Raw genomic sequence first — 23104 nt, 5'->3', positions numbered from 1 at the left:
CAACAAAGTCTATACAAAGATACAACCAATGGATAATAGCATCTCTACAAACAAAAGCAACGGCAATTAATTCATGGCATTAAATGCAATAACGGACGAGATGGATGAAAAAATAGAAACCCTAGAAGAGGCAACACATACATCAACAAACCATCCAAAGAGTCCACTGGATTAATAAGCCATCAAGTACAGTCATACCATCAATGCACTTAATTCCTCCCTTCAATAACTAAAGACCTAGAAGCATAAATTCCTTCGTAAATCCACTCTTTCCAGAAAAAGCCAATGGACCAACAAACCAAATAACACAAATTCTTGTTAATTCGAAGAACCCCAACGGATAGCAACACTCCACCCTCTGCCTTAATTAGCAATGATAATGGTACAATAGACGTTGACCCTTGCAACATCCAAGAAGTTGTCAAAACTTCATTAATTAATGACAACAAAACTCAGACCACTAAGACAAAATACCTCTAGCAGCCAAAATTCACATCATTCCAAACAAATATAGTACAAATCAAAACGACTCCCTAGAGAATGTCAACTCTCTAGACTCTAACAACTATGTCCTTTATATACTAGAAAGCAATATAGAACAAGGGCAGAATAAAACATATGTTATTTACCCATATTACCTAGCAACAACATCGTAAACCAAGCAAAGGAAAACCTAGAGAAACAACACAAGGAACTCACAAAAGATGCCAAGACTTCCCACCAACAGTTACTACAGGAGGCACCAAAGGAACCACGCGAGAAATGTGTGGACATGCGAGCAACACCAAGGAGGCCAACAACTGAACAATCAAGCAACGAGGCAAGGTCATCCAATAGTGTATAAAACACCACCATTGCCACAAACCATGTCCCATTATCAGGGCTGGAGTACGGCCTAACGGGATTTTCACTAAACATGAACTACAACTCGGGGGCCAGAACATCATTATTCAAATAGAGAATCCGAGTTACCTAGCCCAAATGCTATTTTGACCCATGAACTCACCATAACCTCGACGAAGTAGTGACGAGACTAAGACATGTCACTTACATTAACATGTATGCAATAATAATTGTAATAATAGTAATAGAACAGAAACAAGTAACTCATTCCAACAGTGGAAGCCAAGTCGACAGTCATAACCAATTATTATTTCAATCAATTTCCTTTCCAACAATATAATTCTTCAATAAATTTCCGTTGTGGCGTGCAACTCACTCCAACAATATAAACTTAAAATATAATCTGTTGCGGTGTGCATCCCGATCTCCCAATATATTCATTTTTTATTTCCGTTACGGCATGCAACCCGCTGCACTAATATAAATTAACAACTCTTAAAAATAATAAAAATACTCCAATAAATATCACATTTCGTGAGAAATTATTAGGCAACAATGCACACAATATTTATAAATTATTTAGGAACAAGTAATGACAAGTAGCAATTAATTATGGAAATCAGGGAGAAAGTAGGCAATTTACTTTCTAATATACTAAATGTCAAGTAGCAATTAAGTCACACAAGTCAAATAACATGTAATAATTATAGTATGGATTTAAGGCATGGTATTGAGCAAGGAATATGAGAGAAACAATTAATATAATAATTAATTCATGCCTTAAAATAATTTATGATTTCAAATAATTATACAAATAATTAATTTGACGATGTATGAACACTCATCACCTCGCCTATACGTCGTTCACATGAATTTTATATAACAAATAATTCAAGGGTTCTATTCCCTCAAGTCAAGGTTAACCACGACATTTACCTCGCTTTGCATCCAAATTCAAGATTCCAATACACCCTTGCCTCGCGAATTAGTGTCTGAAAGCTTCAAATCTAGTCATAAACAATTCAATATAGTCAATACAAATCGTAGGAATTGATTCCATATGAATTTACTAATTTTCAGGATTAAAATCCGAAATTCATTTTAAAAATCGATAGTGGAACCCACATCTCAAATCCCAAAAAAACTTACGAAACCCGAGCACCCGTCCGATACGAGTTTAACCATACAAAAATTATCGAATTCTGACATCGGATTGGCTTTCAAATCTTCATTTTATATTTTTGGAAGATTTTATAAAAATTCCAATTTCTTCCATTTAAATCCGAAATAAACGATGAATATTGACATGGATATATGAAATGTAATCACTTTTGGTCATAGAATACTTACCCAAGTCGAAATTATGAAAAATTACCTTTGGAATCGCCCAAATCCGAGACTCAAAACTCAAAAATGAGTCAAAATGGCTAACTACCGATTTTTATGTATTCTGCCAAGCACTTTCGCATATGCGAACTTAATATTTCACCTGCGAGCTCGCATTTTCTGAGTGAGGCTGCCAGACGAAATTCCGCACCTGTGGACTTCAACGTCGCACCTATGACATCGCAGAAGCGATCAAACAACCGCAAAAACGGTTTCTTCCGCAGAAGCGCTTGGACCTTCGACAAGCGGTCGCGCATCTGCACTTCAGTTCTTCACAGAAGCGAAGAAGCTGGCCAGTACCCAGGTCGAAGAAGCGATCAGCTTCTCGCAGAAGTGGCTGTGCACTTGCAACTCCTTCTTCACATATGTGAAACACCAGAACTAGGCCTGCATATTTTTACAAAAATGTTCCGAAACACGTCCAAAACACATCTGAGCCACTCAGGACCTCGTCCAATTATACCAACCAGTCCCATAACATAATACGAACTTACTTGGGGTCTCAAATTGTCACAACCAAAGTTCTCCCTTTGTGAACTGTCGTGACGACACCAAATCTCTACGACTAGGTAAGCCTAACAAATTACGGAAAATGGAAATGAAATACGAAACTAGCAAGTTGCTGGTAAAATATGATAAAAGAGTTCAAAAATGCCGCTCGACATATACAATATACATTCTCAAAAACTGAATCAAAACTCCCAAAACCCGAAATTTCATGAAATCACAAGATATAGAAACTAAACAGTGTTCTAACTCCATAATGTCTAATCAAAAGAAAAATACAGGAAGTCTAAAACTAAAGGGAAGAATAGAGAGGGACTTCTAGGTTTGCGGACACGACAGATATACCTCGAAATCTTTGATATCGCCCGCCTCACTAATAGAATGACTGATCAGAAGAACCTGGATCTGCACACGAAAAACATGTGCAGGAAAGGGCATGAGTACACCACAGCGGTACCAAGTAAGTACCAAGCCTAACCTCGGTCAAGTTGTGACGAGAAAGGTCAATGCCCTACTGGTTAAATACATATAAAGCAAGGTAAAACATTATGAAATGTGACAATATAATTAAAATACTAACAGTCGAATAAGAATAAAATCACGGAAAGAATATAGCTCACTACATAGAGGTAGCAACACGGTATCTCCCATGATATCGTCCTATAGTCCCAAACGTAAATGTGCAGAGGATCTCCCGGGATATCGTCCCATAGTCCGAATCATAAATATGCAGGCGAATCTCCTGGAATACCAATCCGTAGTCCCAAAATGAATATCCAGTACAAGGGGATCTCCCAGGATCTCGTCCTGTAGTCCCAATTATAAATGTGCAGGGGCATCTCCCGGAATACCGATCCGTAGTCCCAAAGTAAACATGCAGGGGGATCTCCCATAGTCCGAAATTAAAACACAAAAGTCTCAAGAAAGAATATATACAGTTTTATTCAAGTTCATACCAAGAAAACAGGAAGTTCTACTCTAAACATGATGTACAGGATCCAAGTAAGCAGTTTAAGCAGGTAAAACAGTTAAGTCACTTAAGCATGCTTTCCTAAACTGAACAGTAGGCCCTCGGGACCTCAACCAAATATGCCAACCAATCCAAAAACATCATATGAACTTAGTCCAATCCTCAAATCACATCAAACAACTCTAAAACCACGATTCACCCTCTAATCCAAGTCTAATGAACTTGAAATCTTAAGAATTCTACATCCGATGACAAAACCAACTAAACCAAGTCCGATTGACCCCAAATTTTTCACACAAGTCACATTCAACACTATGGAGCTATTCCAACTTTTGGAATCAGATTCCGACCTTGATATCAAAATTTCACTATCGATCTGGAAACTTCAAAAATTTAACTTTCGGCATTTCAAGCCTAAATAAGCTACTGACCTCCAAAACACAATCCGAACACACCCCTAAGCCCGAATCACTCAACGGAGCTAACAAAATCGACGGAATTCTATTCCGAGACCGTCTTCACACTATTCCGACTACGGTTCAAATTCTAAAGTTTAAGCTCTCATTTAAGGACAAAGTGTCCCAAAACACTCCGAAGCCCAAGCGAATCCTCCCGGCAGCTCACAATAGTAGAAATAAACATGGGGAAAGTAGTTAATAGCGGATCGGGGCGTTAATTCTCAAAACGACCGGCCAGGTCGATACATTCTCCCCCTTTTAAAACATCCGTTCATCCTAGAACGAGCATAGAGACATGCCTGAAGTGGTGAAAAGATGAGGGTAACGGCTGCGCATATCCTGCTCGGTCTCCCAAGTCGCCTCCTCGACCGGATGGCCCCACCACTAAACCTTTACTGATGCAATGTTCTTTGACCTCAGCTTTTGAACCTGCCTGTCCAATATCGCCACTGGCTCCTCAACATAAGATAGATCGTTATCCAACTGGACTGAACTGAAATCCAACATGTGTGACGGATCACCATGATACTTCCGAAATATCGAAACATGAAATACCAGATGAACTCCTGCCAAATTGGGAGGTAAGGCGAGCTCATAAGCAACCTCCCCAACACGTCGCAATACCTCAAAAGGACCAATAAACCTCGGACTCAATTTCCCCTTCTTCCCAAATCTCATAACGCCCTTAATAGGAGAAACCCGAAGCAATACTTGCTCTCCAACCATATAGGGAATATCACGAACCTTCCGGTCCGCATAACTCTTCTGTTTGGACTGTGCTGTACGGAGTCTATACTGAATCACCTTAACCTTCTCCAAGGCATCCTGAACGAAGTCTGTGCTTAATAATCTAGCCTCGCCCGGCTCGAACCAACCCACCGGGGATCTACACCGCCTACCATACAAAGCCTCATACGGTGCCATCTAAATGTTGGACTGATAACTTTTGTTGTAGGCAAACTCTGCCAGTGGCAAGAACTGATCCCAAGACCCTCCAAACTCCATCACACACGCACGGAGGATATTCTCAAGAATCCGAATGGGGCGCTCGAACTGTCCGTCCGTCTGAGGGTGAAATGATGTACTTAACTCCTCCCGAGTACCCAACTCATGCTGAACGGCTCTCCAAAATCATGATGTGAACTGAGTACCTCTATCTGAAATTATGGAAACTGGAATACCATGCAGACGAACAATATCCCGGATATAGATCTCCGCCAAATGCTCTGAAGAATAGGTAGTACACACAGGAATGAAATGCACGGACTTGGTTAGCCGATCCACCATCACCCAAATGGTATCAAATTTTCTCAAAGTCCGTGGGAGTCCAACTACGGAGTCCAAGGTGATCCGCTCCCACTTCCACTCCAGAATCTCTATCTGCTGAAGCAAACCACCTGGTCTCTAGTGCTCATACTTTACCTGCTGACAGTTGAGGCACCAAGCTACAACCCAACTATATCTTTCTTCATCCGCCTCCACCAATAGTGCTGTCTCAAATCCTGGTACATCTTCGCGGCACCCGGATGGATGGAATACCGCAAACTGTGGGCCTCCTCTAGAATCAACTCCCGAAGCCTATCAACATTGGGTACACAAACCCGATCATGCATCCCCAACATCACCAATGGTCATATCTCTAGCATCGCCATGCAGAACCTTGTCCTTGAGGACAAGCAAATAAGGGTCATCAAACTGGCGTTCCCGAATATGATCAAACACAGAAGATCGAGAAATTACACAAGCAAGGACCCGACTAGGCTCCGAAAGGTACAATATCACAAACTGGATAGCTAAGGCCTGAACATCTATTGACATAGGCCTCTCTGCTGCTGGTAGATAAGACAAACTTCCCAAAATCTCTGCCCAACGACTCAAAGCATCGGCCACCACATTGGCCTTGCTCGGGTGATACAAGATAGTGATATCATAGTCGTTCAACAACTCTAACCACCTCCTTTTAGCGCAAATTTAGGTCCTTCTGCTTGAACATATGCTGCAAACTCCGGTGATCAATATAAATCTCACAAGGAACACCGTACAAATAATGACGCCAGATCTTCAAGGCGTGAAAAATAGCAGCTAACTCGAGATCATAGACAGATAATTCTTCTCATGCACCTTCAGCTCTCTGGAAGCATAGGCAATCACCCTACCATCCTGCATCAATACTGCTCCAAGGCCAATCTTTGAGGCATCACAATAGACAGTATAAGACCACAAACCTGTAGGTAATATCAATACTGGGTTGCAGTCAAGATTGTCTTGAGCTTTTGGAAGCTCTCCTCATCGACGGTAATAACCCGCCAAGCCAAGAAAACTACAGATCTCTGTAGCTAAGGATGGTATGGGCTAACTCTGCACTGCTTCCACTTTCTTTGGATCCACCTTTATCCCTTCACTCGATACCACATGACCCAAAAATGCCACGGAATCCAATCATAACTCACATTTCGAGAACTTTGCATATAACTTCTTTTCTTATAAAATTTGAAGCACTATCCTCAGGTGTTGCTTATGATCTTCCTGACTCCGGGAGTATACCAGAATAGTATCAATAAAGACAATGATGAACGAGTCAAGATATAGCCGGAACATGCTGTGCATCAAATGCATAAAGGTTGCTGGGGCATTGGTCAACCCAAATGACATAACAAGGAACTCGTAAGGACCATACCGAGTCCTGAAAGCAGTCTTCGGGATATCTAGCAACTGAATCTTCAACTAATGATAACATGAATGCCAGTCAATCTCAGAAAACACTCGTGCACCCTGTAACTGGTCAAACAGATCATCAATACGTGGCAAAGGATATCGATTCTTCACTATAACTTTGGTCAACTGGCGATAATCAATGCACATACACATAGAACCATCCTTTTTCTTTACAAACAAGACAGGAGCACCCCAAGGTGATACACTAGGCCGAATAAAACCTTTGTCAAGCAATTCTTGCAATTGCTCCTTCTACTCCTTCAACTTAGGATGAGCCATACGATAAGGAGGAATAGAAATGGGCTGAGTGGCCGACAACAAATCAATGCCGAAATCAATATCTCTATTGGGCAGCATGCCCAGAAGATCAGCTGGAAACACATCAGGGAAGTCCCACGCTATTGGGATTGAATCAACTATAGGGGTATCAACACTGACATCTCTCACATAAGCTAGATACGCGTCACACCCCTTCTCAACCATTCGGTGAGCTTTAAGAAATGAAATAACTCTACTGGGAGTGTGATCTAAAGTACCCCTCCACTCTACTCGCAGTACACCTAGCATGGCTAGTGTCACAATTTTGGCGCGACAATCAAGAATAGCATAATGGGGCGACAACCACTCCATGCCCAAGATAACATCAAAATCTACCATGCTGAGCAATAATAAATCGGCTCTGGTCTCAAAACCACTAAGAGCAATCAAACATGACCAATAAACGTAGTCCACAATAAGAGAATCTCCCATAGGAGTAGAAACATGAATAGGGGAACTCAAAGAATCCTTAGATATGGCCAAATACGGGGCAAAATAAGAGGACACATAAGAATAAGTGGAGCCTGGATCGAGTAAAACTGATGCATCTCTATGACAAACCAGGACAATACCTGTGATTACAGAATCGGAGGCAACAACCTCTGTACGGGAATGAAGAGCGTAATAGTTGGCTTGGCCTCCCCCTCTAGGGCAACCTCTACCTCCCCAACCTCCACCTCTAGCTGGTTGGGCAGGTGGGGTAGTAACTGGTTAATCATAGCCTGGGAACTCTACGGAGCACGCTGTGGCTGAGAAGTCTGTGGAGGTGTATCCCTCCTAAGTCTAGGGCAATCCCTCACCACATGGAGTGTGTCGCCATACTTAAAAAAGCTCTAGGAGGACGTGGCAGCTGTGACTAGCTCGGGCTAGGTCTGCTGGACTGACCACTGAAAGCACCTCGTGTAGGAGGCGCGCTGGATACTGGAGATACATAATAAGGCTCCCGAGGTCTAGGAGGAGCTAGAATACCACTGGCTGCTGGAAGAGCTGAATGAACGGGGAAACTCATATAACCCCTACCATGACAAACTACAGCTAAGGCACGGGCACCAGAGAAATGGCACGTCTCTCAAGACCTCTTGGCCTCTCTCTCCTCTTTATCCCGAGCGTGCATGCCCTCTACTCTCCTAGCAATACTCACCACCTGCTGATAAGAGATATCCATCTCCAACTCTCGGGCCATGCTAGATCTGATACTGGGACTAAGCCCCTCAATAAACCGGTGAACTCTCTCGCGAACCATAGAAACCAAGGCTGGTGCATGCCTAGCCAAGTTAGTGAAATGGGCAGCATACTCTGAAACAGTCATAGTACCCTGGCGCAAATGCTCAAAATCTATGCGCTATGCGTCCTTGAGGCTCTGAGGGACATAATTTATCAGGAACATATCTGAAATCTAAGTACATGTCAGGGAAGCTGCCTCAGCTAGACTGTCCAACTCACAAGTACGCCACCACTGATAGGCTGCTCCTCGAAGCTAGAAGGCAATGAAAGAAACCCCACTCGATCTTGATATACCCATAGTACAGAGGATACGGTAACACTCCTCCAGAAATCCCAGAGCATCATCTGACGTTAGACCACTGAATGTAGGAGGCTGGTACTTCTTGAACCTCTCAAGCCTCCTCTGCTCCTCCTCTGAAGCTACTGCCCTATCCTCGGGCTGAGCTGGGGCTGCAGGTAGTACCGGTATAACCTTTAGGACCTGCTCGACCTATACTCGCTGCTCAGGAGTGCGAGCGGCGGGAGTTTGTGCCCCTCCCCCTGCCTGAGATGTAGTTTCAGCAAGGGGAAACAACCTTTCCTGAGCTAGAGTGTTGTACGTACTCATGAACTGTGCAAAAGTCTCATGGAGAGTTGGAGTAGTAGCAGCAATAGGCGTATCAGGTGCCTGGGCTCCGGCTGGAGCGGCTAGTGGCTCCTCTATGGCAACTTCCGCGGGTGCTCTGGCTGCACCACGTGCGCGTCCTCAGACCATGGCCCCGACCTCTAACAGCTCTAGCAGGGGCGCGGGTGCCTGGTCATCTCCGGTAGCACGTGTCCTCACTATCTGTGAGAGAATAGAAGACATAGGTTTAGAATTTTGATATCAAAATCTCGCACGACAAGGAAATGAAATGAAGTGGAATTTTTCCTAATAGTTACATAGCCTATCGTAGATAAGTACAGATGTCTCCATACCGATCCGCAAGACTCTAATAAACTAGATTGTGATTCATGACTCCTTTGAACCTAGAGCTCTGATACCAACTTGTCACGACCCAAGTTCTCCCTCCGTGAACTGTCAGGACGGCACCTAGTCTCTACGACTAGGTAAGCCTAATAAATTAAGAAAAAAGGAAATGAAATACGAAACTAGCAAGTTGAGGGTAAAACATGATAAAAGAGTTTAAAAATGCTGCTCGGCATATACAATATACATTCTCAAAACTGAATCAAAACTCCCAAAACCCGGAATCTCATGAAATCACAAACTATAGAAACTACACAGTATTCTAACTCCTGAATGTCTAATCAAAAGAAAAATACAGGAAGTCTAAAGCTAAAGGGAAGAATAGAGAGGGACTTCTAGGTCTGTGGATGTGGAAAATATACTTCGAAGTCTCTGATATCGTCCGCCTCACTGATAGAGCGATTGAACAGAAGAACTTGGATCTGCACATGAGAAACATGTGCAGGAAAGGGCATGAGTACACCACAGCGATACCCAGTAAGTGCCAAGCCAAGCCTCGGTCGAGTAGTGACGAGGAAGGTTAGGGCCCTACTGGTTATATATATATAAAACAAGGTAAAATAGTATGAAATGCAACAGTATAATTAAAATACTAGCAGTCGAATAAGAATAAAATCATGGAAAGAATATAACTCAATATACAAAGGTAGCAACAGGGGATCTCCCATGATATCGTCCCGTAGTCCCAAACGTAAATGTGTAAAGGATCTCCCGGTATATCGTCCCGTAGTCCGAATCATAAATATGCAGGGGAATCTCCCGGAATATCAATCCGTAGTCCCAAAATAAATATCTAGTATAGGGGGATCTCGTCCCGTAGTCCCAATTATAAATGTGCAGGGGGATCTCCCGGAATACCAATACGTAGTCCCAAAGTAAACATGCAAGGGGATCTTCCGGGATATCGTCCCGTAGTCCCAAATTAAACACACAACAGTCTCAAGAAAGAAGATATACAGTTTTATTCAAGTTCGTACCAAGAAAATAGGAATTTCTACTCTAAACATGCTGCATAGGATCCAAGTAAGCAATTTAAGCAGGTAAAATAGTTAACTCACTTAAGCATGCTTTTCTAAACTAAACAATGGGCTTTAAAATACAAGTAATGTTCAACAAAAAGGAAACACAGATATTTACTTAATGAAAAACGAGGTTTTCCAACAATTAGCACTTGTACGGACTCGTTACCTCACGTACACGACATTCATATATCAACAATACCAAATCCTAAGGGGAGTTCCCCCCCACAAGGTTAGGCGAGCGACTTACCTCCAACCAGCTCAAAATCAATCCGAAATCACGCTCTTGCCACGAGTATCCAACTCCGAGTGGCCCAAATCTAATCAAATTAATTACATAACATAAATAAAACAACAAGCAACTAATTTAACTAATGAATTTAAAGCTACGACGAGAAATTAGAAAAACACCCAAAAACCCTCCCCGGGCCCACATCTCGGAATCGTGTAAAAGTTACCAATTTAGAACACCATTCACTCACGAGAACACTCATCCAAAAATCACTCTAGTCCGACAACTAAAACCCAATCAAAACCCAAAAAACTTGGTTGGGGAACTTTTCCTCAATTCTCCCAATTTTCACCCCAAATCCGAAATTAAATGACAAAACTATGCTTAGATTAATGGAATACAACCAAAAAGGGATTAGGAATCATTACCCAATGATCTTATCTTCAAAATCCCCACAGAATCGCCCTACCCCGAGCTCCAAATTTGAGTTTTCCAAGTTATGAACTCAAACCCTCGATTTTCATATTTCTGCCCAGCAATTTCCGCTTCTGCAATCTTGGGACTGCACCTGCAGCTTGGGCTCCGCATCTGCAGAATTTCATTAACTCTCTAGGCACCGCACCTGCGCTTCCTTCTCCGCAGATGTAGTCCGCTTATGCTGTTCTTGAGCCACATATGCTGTCACTAGCCTTTGTGCTCTATACCGCACATGCGACCTCTTGCCAGAAGCAACAAACTTCAGAATAGCCTAAGTCCAAATTCAACTTCCGTTAAGCATCTGAAACTCACCCGAGGCCCCCGGGACCTCAACAAAACATGCCAACCAATCATAAAACATCATACAAACTTAGTCCAACCCTCAAATAACATCAAACAATACTAAAACCCCGATTCATCCTCCAATCCAAGCCTAATGAACTTGAAATCTTAAGAATTCTACACCCGATGACAAAACCAACAAAACCAAGTCCGATTGATCCCAAATTTTGTACACAAGTCACATTCAGCAGTACGGAGCTATTCCAACTTTCGGAATTGGATTCTGAACTTGATATCAAAATTTCACTATCGATCCGGAAACTTCAAAAATTCAACTTTTGGCATTTCAAGCCTAAATAAGCTACGGAACTCCAAAACACAATCCGAACACGCCCCTATTCGCGAAATCATTCAACGGAGCTAACGAAATCGACGGAATTCTATTTCAAGGCCGTCTTCACACTGTTCTGACTACGGTCCAAATTCTAAAGCTTAAGCTCTCATTTAGGGACTATGTGTCCCAAAACACTCTGAAGCCCAAACGAATCCTTCCGGCAACTCACAATAGCAGAAATCAACACGGAGAAAGCAGTTAATAGGGGATCAGTGCGTTAATTCTCAAAACGACCGACCGGGTCGTTACACAAATCACATCAAAATTACAATTCTTACCTCGATTCGGACTTAAGAGTTTCAAACTTTTCCATTTACAAATGTTGTGCCGAAAAATGTTAAATGAATGCAGAATGACTTCAAATTTGGAACACTAGTCATAAATGACATAGCGGAGCTATTTCAATTTTTGGAATCAGGTTCCGACCCCAATATCAATAAAATCAAATTCGTGGTCAAACTTTGGAAATCTTTTACCTTTAAATTTTTAGTTTCCGATAAATAGCAACAATTTGAGCTAGGGACCTCAAAATTAAATTCGGGGCACACGCCCATATCCCAAATCACGATACAGACCTGCAAAAACTATCAAAATATTAATCCGGGTCTATTTTCTTAAAACATTAGCCGAAGTTAACTCGAATGAGTTTCGAAGCACTATTTTACATTTTAATTAATTTTTCATATTAAAACTTTTCGTAAAATTATACGAACTGCGCACGCAAGGCGAGTAACGATTAATAGTGCTATTGGAGGTATTAGAACATAGAAACAATAATTAAATTTCAAGATGACCTTTTGGATCATCATATTCACCACCTCTAAAACAAACGTTCGTTCTCGAACAAAATTAGAAAAGTACGTGAGCTGGTGAAAAGGTATGGATATTTACTCCGCATGTCCGACTCAGACTCTCAGGTAGCTGCCTCAATTGATTGACCCCTTAGTTGCACCCGAACTAAAGAATAACTCTTAGACCTCAGGTGTCGGACTTGCCGGGCTAGAACAGCTACCGGTTCCTCCTGATAAATCAAATCTTTGTCCAATTGGACTAAGCTGAAGTCTAACACATGGGACAGATCACCGTGATATTTGTGGAGTATGGGCACATGGAATACCGGATGAATTTATGATAAACTAGGTTGTAATACAAGAATGTAGGCTACTTCACCTACCGTTTCAAGAACTTCAAAGGGTCCAATATACCTAGGGCTCAACTTGCCCTTCTTTCTGAATCTCACTACACCCTTCATGGGTGGAACCTGGAGCAATACTCTTTCTCCAACCATGAATGTAACATCACAAACTTTATGGTCGGCATGACTCTTTTGTCTAGACTGAGCTGTGCAAAGTCGATCCTGAATAATTTTGACCTTATCTGAGGCATCCTGTACCAAATCGGTACCCAACAACTGAGCCTCTCCCGGTTCAAACCAGCCAATTGGTGAACGACATCGCCTTCCATATAATGCCTCATATGGAGCCGTCTGAATGCTCGACCGGTAGCTATTATTATAGGCAAACTCCGTAAGTGGCAAGGAGTGATCCCAAGAACTTCCAAAGTCTATAACACAAGCGCGAAGCATATCTTCTAATATCTGAATAGTGCGCTTTGACTGTCCGTCTGTCTATGGATGAAATGATGTACTTAACTCAACCTGCATGCTTAACTAACACTGTACAACCCTCCAAAAGTGTGAGGTGAACTGTGTACCTCGATCGGAAATAATAGACACGAGCACCCGTGAAGGCGGACAATCTCACGAATGTAAATTTAAGCTAACCGATATGAAGAATAGGTAATTGCCACTGGAATGAAATGTACGGACTTGGTCAACCTATCCACAATTACCCAAACTGCATCAAATTTTCTCTAAGTCCGTGGGAGCCCAACAACAAAATCCATAGTGATACGCTCCCACTTCCACTCAGTAATTTCTAATTTCTGAAGCAAAACACCAGGTCTTTGATGCTCGTACTTGACTTGTTGACAATTTAGACACCGAGCTGCATATCCCACTATATCCTTTTTCATTCTCATCCACCAACAATGCTGCCACAAATCTTGATATATTTTGGCAGCACCTGGATTAATAGAATATCGGGAACTGTGTACTTCTTTAAGAATTAATTCACAAAGCCCTTCCACATTAGGCACACAAATATGACTCTGCATCCGCAGAACTCCATCTTCCCCCACAGCAACCTGTTTGGCATCACCGTGTCGCACTGTATCCTTAAGGACAAGAAAATGAGAATCATCATACTGTCGCTCCTTTGTACGCTCATGTAAAGAGGACCGAACAACTGTGCAAGCTAGAACCCGACTGGGTTCTGAAACATCTAGCCTCACGAACTGATTAGCCAAAGTTTGAACATCTGACGCTAACAGTCTCTCAAAAACCAGAATATATGCTAGAGTGCCCATACTCACAACCTTTCTACTCAAAGTATCGACCGCCACATTGGCCTTTCTGGGGTGATACAAAATAGTAATATCACATTATTTCACCAACTCCAACCATCTTCTCTGCCTCAAATTGAGATCTTTTTGTTTTAACAGATACGGAAGGCTACGATGATCAGTAAATACCTTACACGAGACATCATAAAGGAAATTCCTCCAAATCTTCAGCGTGTGAATAATGGCTACCAATTCTAAGTCATGAACAGGATAATTCTTCCCGTGAACTTTCAACTGCCACAAGCATATGCAATCACCCTGCCATCTTCCATCAATACTGCACCAAGCGCAATGCGAGATGCATCACAATACACCGTATACGATCCTGAACATGTGGGTAATACCAACACTAGCGTCGTAGTCAAAGCGATCTTGAGCTTCTGAAAGCTCAACTCACACTCGTATGACCATCTAAATGGGGCACCTTTCTAGGTCAATTTTGTCAATGGAGATGATATAGATGAAAACACCTCCACAAACCGGTGATAATAACATGCCAAACCCAAGAAACTGCGGATCTCCATAGATGAAGTAGGTCTAGGCCAATTCTGAACTGCCTCAATCTTCTTAGGATCCATATTTATGCCTTCAGCCGATACAACATGCCCCAAAAAGGCAACTGAGCCTAACCAAAATTCACATTTTGAAAATTTAGCATATAAATAATTATTCTTCAAATTCTGAAGCACAATTCGTAGATGCTGCTCATGCTCCTCTCGACTACCGGAGTAAATCAAGATATTATCAATGAACACAACCACAAAGGATCCAAATAAGTCTTGAACACCAGATTCATCAAACCTATAAATGCTGCTGGGGCATTTGTCAGCCCAAATGTCATCACTACGAATTCATAATGCCCGTACCGAGTCTGTAAAGCTGTCTTAGGGATATCAGATTCCCTAATCTGCAACTGATGGTAACCAGACCTCAAGTTGATCTTTGAAAACACCTTGGCACCCTGTAGTTGATCGAATAAGTCATCAATTCTTGGCAATAAATACTTGTTCTTGATAGTGACCTTGTTTAACAGTCGCTAATCTATACACATTCTTATCAACCCATCTTTATTCTTGACGAACAACATGGGCATACCCTAGGGAGAGACACTAGGTCTAATAAAGCTCTTGTCAAGCAGTTCTTGTAATTGTTCTTTCAATTCCTTCAACTCCGGTGGGGCCATAAAGTAAGGTGGAATAGAAATGGGCTGGGTGCCCGGAGCCAAATCAATACAGAAGTCAATATCTCTGTTGGGTGGCAGCTCCAACAAATCTACAGGAAATACATATGAAAAATCATGGACAACTGGACTGAAGCCATAGAAGGAACTTCCGTGCTGGGATCACGAAAATAATCCAAATAAGCTAGACACCCCTTCTCGACCATACATTGATCTTTCACATAAGAGATAACCTTGCTTATAGAATGGCCAAGAGTCCCTTTCAACTCTAGTCGAGGTAACCTTGACATGGCTAAGGTCACTGTTTTGGCATGACAATCCAATTTAACATGATAAGATGATATCCAATCTATACCCAAGATAACATCAAAATCTACCATGTCAAGAAGTAGAAGATCCAGGCTAGTATGAACACCACCAATAGTAACCACACATGAATAATAGACATGATCTACTACAACAGAGTCTCCCACCGGTATGGACACACATACAAAAGCACTCAGAGAATCAATAGGCACAACCAAATACGAAGCAAAATAGAAGGACACATAGGAATAAGTAGATCATATATCAAATAAAACTGAAGCATATCTATGGCAAACTAGAACAATACCTGTGATCATGAAATTAGATAACTCGGCCTCAGCCCTAGCTGGAAAAGCATAAAATTGGGGCTGGGCCCCCCACTCTGAACCACGTCTCTAGGACGTCCTCTAACTGGCTGACCTCCACCTCTAATGGCCTGACCTCCACCTCTAATGGCTTGACCTCCACCTCTAGCTACCTGATCCCTACCTCTAGCTGGCTGAGCAGGCGGTGAAACAACCGGTGCCGGTATGATGGCACGAGAATCCTGCCGAGATCTGTTGCTTGACAACCTAGGGCAATACCCCCTGATGTGACAAATGTTCCCACACTCATAACACCCTTCCTGTTGTCGAGGCTGCTAAAGCTGAAGTTGGCATGAATGGGCCGGATAACCACTGTAGTGACTCTGGAGTGGTGGTGCACTGATAGGAGTTGAATGTGTACTAAATGCTGGCTGCCCAAAGTAAGACATAATAGGACCTTAACTCCCTAAAGCACCGTGAGATGCCTGAAGTGCTGAATGAAACAGTCTGGGAGGATGACCCCTACCAAAATTACCCCTTCCTCCATACGAGGCACCACTGAACCCACCGAACTGACGAGGCTTCTTATCAGACCCCTACCCTCTCTTCTGTGCAAGAATCACCTTGATACTCCTAGCAACATTAGCAGCCACCTAAAAGGAAATCTCACTTCCGGTCTTCCTTGCCATTTAAAGACCGATAGGGTGAGTGAGTCCATCAATAAACCTCATCACTCTCTCTTTCTCAGTAGGAAGTAAAAGAAGAGGATGACAGGCTAAATCTACAAAACAGGTCTCGTACTAAGTAACAACCATACTGCCCTGTTGTAGACGCTCAAATTTCCTACGGTAATCCTCGCTCAATGTTATTGGGAGGAATTTCTCTAGAAATAGCCGTAAGAAATACTCCATGTTAATGCAGGAAACCCAACTGGTTTGGTCAACATATAATCTCTCCACCATCTCTTGGTAGAACCCTCATCTAAAATACAACAAAATCGACCCTATTGGTCTCAACTATACCCATGTTCCGCAATACCTCATGGCAACAGTCAAGATAATCTTATAGGTCCTCAGAAGGTGTACCACTTAAGTGCACTGGAAAGAGCTTAGTAAACTTGTCTAGTTTTAATAAGGCCTTAGAAGACATAGCGGGCCTATCACACCGCAACCACTGGCTGAACTACCCGAAGTAGAGGGGCTGTTGGAGCCTGATACTGGGGAGCCATCTGCTCTGGATCGGGAGTAGTGGGAATTTATGCTCTTACCCCAGCCTGTGAGACTGATGGTGCCACTAGAAATGTATCATTTTGGGACACACCTTCCATAAGACTCACCAAATTGACTAGAGCGTCCTGAAGTACTCGAGTAGCTATCAATCCTTTCGGGACCTGAATTGGTCAGACGGGTATAGTCTGGACTGGAACCTCCTCCTGAAGATCCACCTGAGGTTCTACAACAGCTGATGCTGTGCAAGCTCTAGACTGAGTTCTACCTCTGTCTATGCCTCGGCCTCTAGCGTGACCTCAGCCTTGACCTCTAAACCTGGCCATAGTTTCCACCGGGGGTTCTGGTCCCTGTCCATCGGTTGATGTATTACGTGTTCTCACCATCTATGAGAGAACAAGAATAGAATGATTCAATCATTGATGATAGAATAAGATCGCAAGAATGAATAAGAAAGAAGTGATATTGTTCCTAAACTTCATAGACTCTGAAAGATAAGTACAGATATCTCCATATCAATCCTTCAGACTCTACTAATCTTGCTCGTGACTCGTGAGACCTAAGTAACCTAGTGATCTAATACCAACTGTCACGACCCGAAATTTCCACCTTCGATACCGTGATGGTGCCTAACATTTCACTTATAGGCAAGCAGCGTTAGAATAATGTTAGCCATTTTAAAACAAATTTTTAAAATTAATTAATAACTAAGAAACAAATGCGGAAATAAAGTGAATAATCCATAATAATAACGATGTCTAAATACCATCCAAGAACTGGAGTCACAAGTGCATAAGCTTCTAGAATATTACAAACAAGGGTCTGAATAAAATAGAGTTGTTTGAAAGAACGCACACAACTAAAATAAGGTAGAAGGGTACTTCATAGCTACGAACGTTGTGCATCTATACCTCAAGTCTCTACTAGTAGCTGAATCCTAGCAAATCTATAGTACGCCACTGGGACCAACTCCGAAATCTACACAAGAATTGCAGAGTGTCGTATGAGTACAACCAACCCTATGTACTCTGCAAGTGCCGAGACTAACCTCGATGAAGTAGTGACGAGACTAAGATAGGTCACTTACATTAACTTGTACTCAATAATAATAGTAATAACAACAATAGAAATGAAACAGGTAACTCATTCCAACAGTGGAACCCAACTCGACAGTCATAACCAATTATTATTTCAATCAATTTCCGTTGTGGTGTGCAACCTATTCCAACAATAAAATTCTTCAATAAATTTTTGTTGCGGCATGCAACCCGCTCAAACAATATAAACTTAAAACATAATCCGTTGCGGCGTGCAACCAGATCCCCTAATATATTCGTTATTCAATCGCGTTTGCGACGTACAATCCGCTCCAACAATATAAATTAACAACTCTTAAATATAATAGAAATACTCCAATAAATACCAGATTCAGGAGAAATTATTAGACAACAATACACACAATATTTATAAATTATTTAGGAACAAGTGATGACAAGTAGCAATTAATTGTGGAAAGCACGGAGAAAGTATGCGATTTAATTTCTAATACACTATATGTCAAGTAGCAATTAAATCACATAAGTCAAATAACATGTAACAATTATAGCATAGATTTAAGGCATGGTATTGAGCAAGGAATATGAGTGAAACAATTAATATAATAATTAATTCATGTCTTAAAACAATATGATTTCAAATAATTATACAAAAAATTAATTTGATGACGTATAGATACTCGTCACCTCGCCTATACGTCGTTAACATGAATTCATATAACAAATAATTCAAGGGTTCTATTCCCTCAAGTCAAGGTTAACCAAAAACTTACCTCGCTTTGCAACAAAATTCAAGATTTCAATACACCCTTGCCTCGTGAATTAGTGTCTGAAAGCTTCAAATCTAGACATAACCAATTCAATATACTTAATACAATTCGTAGGAATTGATTCCAAATGAATTTACTAATATTCCCGATTAAAATTCGAAATTCGTTTAAAAAATTGACAGTGGGAACCATTTTGAATCACAAAAAAACTCACAAAAGCCAAACACCTGTTCCTATATGATTAAACCATACAATAATTATCGAATTCCGACATCGGATTGGCTTTCAAATCTTCATTTTACATTTATGGAAGATTTTATAAAAATCCTAATTTCTTTCATCCAAATCCGAAATAAACGATGAATATTGACATGGATTTATGAAATGTAATCTTTTTCGGATATAGAATACTTATCCAAGTCAAATTCGTGAAAAATCCCTTTGAAATCGCTCAAATCAATGACTAAAAACTCAAAAATGAGTAAATATGGCTATCTCCCGATTTTTATGTATTCTGTCCAGCACTTTCGCATATGCGAACTTAATTTCACAGCTGCGAGCTCGCATTTGCGGAGTGATGCTCCCAGACAATATTCTGCACCTACGAACTTCAATGTCGCACCTGCGACATCGTAGAAGCGATCAAACGACCGCAAAAACGGTCTCTTCCGCAGAAGCACTTGAACCTTCGCAGAAGCGGCCGCGCATCTGCGCTTCAATACTTCACAGGAGTGAAGAAGCTGGACAGTACCCAAGTCGCAGAAGTGACCAGCTTCTCGCAAAAGCAACTGCGGTTCCTTCTTCGCATATGCGAAACACCAGAACCAGGCCTGCATATTTTTACAAAAATGATCCGAAACACGTTCGAAACTCATCCGAGCCACTCATGACCTTTTCTAATTACACAATCTAGTCCCGTAACATTATATAGACTTACTTGGGATCTCAAATCACATCAATTAAAATCGAAATTACAATTCACACCTCAATTAGGACTTACGAGTTTCAAAATTCTATTTTCAAATCTTGTGCCGAAACATATTAAATGAATCCGGAATGACTTCGAATTTGGAACACAAGTCATAAATGACATAACTATGCTATTTCAATTTTTGGAATTGGGTTCCGACCTCGATATCAATAAAGTCAAATCCATGGTCAAACTTTGGCAATCTTTAGCCTTTAAATTTCTAATTTCTAATAAATAGTAACAACTTGAGCTAGGGACCTCCAAATTTAATTTCGGGCATACGCCAAAGTCCCAAATCACCACAGACGTACCAGAACTATCAAAATACTTATCCGGATCCGTTTGCTCAAAACGTTGACTAAAATCAACTCGAATGAGTTTTGTAGCACTATTTCACGTTTTAATCAATTTTTCAGATAAAAACTTTTCAGAAAATTATACGGACTATGCACGCAAGTCAAGGAATGATGAATAGTGCTATTGGCAGTCTCAAAACACAGAAATAATTATTAAATTTCAAGATGACCTTTTAGGTCATCACACAGAGGAGCACCCCCACTTCGAAGCATGAACCTACCTCTCTTCCACAACAATCCACAACACAACCAACCACCACCACACATACACTAATCGAACATACAACCAACTGTGGAACTACAACAACACCCTATCAACCAATGCAACAGACGAACGAGGAGGAAGATGAGCAAAGGTCATCAATAGCACGAAGATTGGAGTATGCCATGCTACAAACATAAAAAACGCTGGTGCTAAAGGAAATAAAATAAAATTGAGTCATATTATGTTTCTCGGTGAATTTGAGAAAATGCTTGATAAATATATGGGAGTTAACCCCTCTAGCAATCTTCAAATACGGGGCTGTAATGATCCCAACAATGTATGGCAACATGAACGTGGCAAGTCCTCCCCATGCATAGGAGGAGGAGACCACCCCACCCCCATCTATACTAATGAGTATGATTTTATGGAATTGTAGGGGAGTGGGAAATGACGAGTCTAGGAGAACTTTTAGGTCAATGCTGGACTATAACAGACCCATGCATAAATGACTTTGGATTCACCCACATGGCTAAGGTAGCAGCTTAAGGAAACTCAGGAGGCATTGTTATGATGTGGAATGCAGGAGATATTCTGGTGGACCAAATTGGAACCACTGATCAAGAAATCCACGCCATGATTAAAGGTAAACAACTCATCTACCCCATGCCTACTATCCGTTATTTATGCTAGCAACTTAATTGAAGAAAGAGTGGTCATTTGGAATAACCTAAAAATAGTATCTAGGAGTTTTAAGGGACCTTTGTTAGTCACAGGTGACTTCAACGAAGTCACTAAGGCAAACGAAAAATTTGGAGGACTCCCTATAAATTACTCTAGAACATCGAAATTCCTTAACTGTCTAGACTTTTGCGGGCTTATTGATTTAGGGTATAAAGGGTTCAAAATTTACTTGGACAAATAAAAGGAAAAAAAGATAGAACATTAATCATGGAAAGAATGGATAGATACGTAGCAAACTCAACTTGGATCAACTTATTCAAAGAAGCTCATGTCACGCACTTAACAAGAATTCATTCTGACCACTACCCCATAAACCAATTCATACATTTTAACACATCAATCATATCTTCAGAATTGAAAGTGGTTATCTCACCCAACTTTCAAAAATCTTGTTAAGGAGTTTTGGACCAACCAAGATAATTGTAACGACTCGATCGGTCATTTTGAGCATTTGCACTTCGATTGGTTGTTTGAGGGCATGAGTAGATCAGTATGATGTATTATGACTTATGCGAATCATCGGTTTTGGTTTTTCAGGTTGTTCGGAATTGATTTGGAAGAATGATTCTCACTTGAAGCTTTAAATTTGAAAAGTTTGACCAAGTTTAACTTTTTAGAATTTGACCTCGGACTAGATTTATGATGGTTCCATTAGCTCCGTGGGGTAATTTTTTACTTTAAAGCGCGTCTGTATTGTGATTTGAAGGTCCGTAGTGGAATTTGGCTTGAAATAACAAAAGTTGGAATTTTTGGAAAGTTTAACCGGGAATGGACTTTTTGATATCGGGGTTGGATTCTGATTCTGGAAGTTGGAGCATGTCCATAATGTCAAATGGGATTTATGTGTAAAATTTGAGGTCAATCGGGCGTGAATTGATAGGTTTCGACATCGGTTGTAGAAGTTGAAGTTTCAAAATTCAATGATTTCAAATTGCGGTGTAATTCGTCGTTTCGATATTGTTATGTGTGTTTTGAGGCCTCGAGTAGGTTCGTGTTATGTTATGTGACTTTTTGGTAGGTATGGATGGGGTCCCGCAGGGCTCGGGCGTGTTTCACGTTGATTTCGGGTTATTTTTCCTTCATTTTGCACTACTGTGTTTTGCCGATTTTTTGGTGTTTCAACTGTGCTTCGCTATTGCAGATGGAGCATCGCGTACGCAAAGGGTAATTTGGCCAGTGTAGAGTTTTTTTCTTCGCGTTCGCGCTTGGTCGGTCGAGTTCACGATGGGTTGATAACGTGTTCTTCACGTATAAGGCATCGCGTTCGCATAGAGTTGAGTGTCACACCCCAACCTCGGGAGGCGCGAATGGCGTTCAATCGAGTTAACCCAACTGAGCAAGCCTTATCAAACACTTCCTACCCAACTCAATATGAATAAGGAAACCATGCATTCGTTTATTTAGACGTTAGGAAGTATTGCACATTCAACCTCGTTAGTTCATTTATATCACAACTTTAAACCGTAGTTAAGTTTCCAAGATTCCATACAATTACACTTTAGAGAAGCAAGAGTTAAAATTACAACATAGTTCATAGACCCATCCAACACCCGTACATAACCCACACATACGTCTACGGAGCCTCTAAGGATACAAAAGACAATGATGACAACGCCGGCAACAAGGCCCCGGCTATACCTCAAAAGTGGATATCTATACCAAAAGATGGACAACATAACCCCCTTGAAGGAGA

The sequence above is a fragment of the Nicotiana tabacum genome, chromosome 20 (genome assembly GCF_000715075.1).
Source record: "Nicotiana tabacum cultivar K326 chromosome 20, ASM71507v2, whole genome shotgun sequence".
NCBI lineage: Eukaryota > Viridiplantae > Streptophyta > Magnoliopsida > Solanales > Solanaceae > Nicotiana > Nicotiana tabacum.
The sequence above is the reverse complement of the archived record's forward strand: the minus strand, read 5'-3'. Positions refer to the sequence as shown.